This window comes from Onychomys torridus, chromosome 23, assembly GCF_903995425.1.
Source record: "Onychomys torridus chromosome 23, mOncTor1.1, whole genome shotgun sequence".
In the NCBI taxonomy this organism is placed as follows: domain Eukaryota; kingdom Metazoa; phylum Chordata; class Mammalia; order Rodentia; family Cricetidae; genus Onychomys; species Onychomys torridus.
In genome coordinates this window covers 2845584-2847074 of record NC_050465.1, presented here as the reverse complement: position 1 = coordinate 2847074, position 1491 = coordinate 2845584, and the positions used below count along the sequence as shown (strand labels likewise).

The following is a 1491-nucleotide window of genomic DNA, read 5'->3' as shown; positions in this document are numbered from 1 at the left end:
TAGGATAGCAAATGTTTCAAACATCATGCTTCAGTTTTTACGACAGTCCCACTTGCCCATGTATAAAGATTTCAGAGGTTTTCAGCTGTTCAAAGCAGGGGTGTTGGGTTCACGGTCTCACTGTGTATGTAGTGGTGTTGGAGATGAAACCAGGGCTTTAATACTAGGCAAGCGCTCTGAGCCCCATCCTAGCCTCTTTTTTTTTTTTTTTTTAAATTTTTTTATATGGACCACCTCACAAACTTGTGTGTTATCCTTGTGCGGGGGCCATACAAGGTCCTTAATCTTCTCTGTGTCGGTCCAATTTCAGTATATGTGCTGTGGAAGAAAAAGAAAACACTGCTTCTTCTGAGAGTATCTTGCTATGTGACCCAAGCTGGCATCAAATTCTTCTCCCTCAACATGAGATTTCTTCTTATGGCTCGCCCTATCTACCTATCTACCTATCTGTCTATCTATCTATCTATCTATCTATCTATCTATCTATCTACCTACCTACCTATCTATCTATCTACCTATCTACCTATCTATCTATCTACCTATCTATCTACTATCTATCTATCTACCTACCTATCTACCTATCTATCTATCTATCTATCTACCTACCTACCTATCTATCTACTATCTATCTATCTACCTATCTATCATCTATCTATCTACTATCTATCTATCTACTATCTATCTATCTATCTATCTATCTATCTATCTATCTATCTATCTATGATAAAGTCTCTGGTAACACAGGCTAGCCTTGAATTCACTGTAGCTGAGGATGACCTTGAACTTCTGATACTCCTGCCTCTACCTCCTCAGAGCTAGGTTTACAGGTGTGTCGTCACGGCCACTTTATGTCCTCTGGGGAATCAAAGCCAGGGCTTTGTTCATACCAGGCATGTTTCCTATCAACTGAGCCACATACCCGCCTCACTGTGGTCTTAAATAGCATTTCTCAGTGACCAGAGACGCTAGTTGGTGCTTCATGTCTCTGTAAACCCTCCACATATCTTCTCTGGTACCATGTTTGTTTGAGTCCGAGGCCCACTTCTGATTGCATGGTTTCTTAGTGAGCCGTAAAGTTCCTTCTATATTCTAGGAACAAATCCTTTGGCGGACAGGCCTTGAGGGCATTAGCTCTTACCCTGTAGCTTTCCTTTGAATTTATTCTTAGTAACTTCTGAGGCTCATGCTTGTTTTTATGTCAATAAAAAGCTCAAAGAGGGAGAGGCGAGGTACATGGGTGCCCCAAGCCCAGCCGACTGTATTTCTCAGAATCTTCAACAGAACAAAGCTGAGGTCACTGTGCCCAAATACTGACTGGGCCAGGCAGGAAAAGAGATGGAAAAGGTTACCACAGGCTGGTATCAGGCCAGACCCACTGGCTTTCTTCTGGAAGGGAAGCTGGACTGGGGAGCCAGGCCTAACCTGGGAGAATATAGCACCCAGGAGGTCTCAGACAGGTTGTCCATGCTGGCTGCTGTGCAGCACCACCAG

The 1491-nt window shown here is 43.4% G+C and overlaps 1 pseudogene; it reads right to left on the bottom strand.

Moving 5' to 3' along the window:
• Positions 1 to 219: 219 nt before the first annotated feature.
• LOC118573549 lies at positions 220 to 338 on the bottom strand (annotated as a pseudogene).
• Positions 339 to 1491: the final 1153 nt, after the last annotated feature.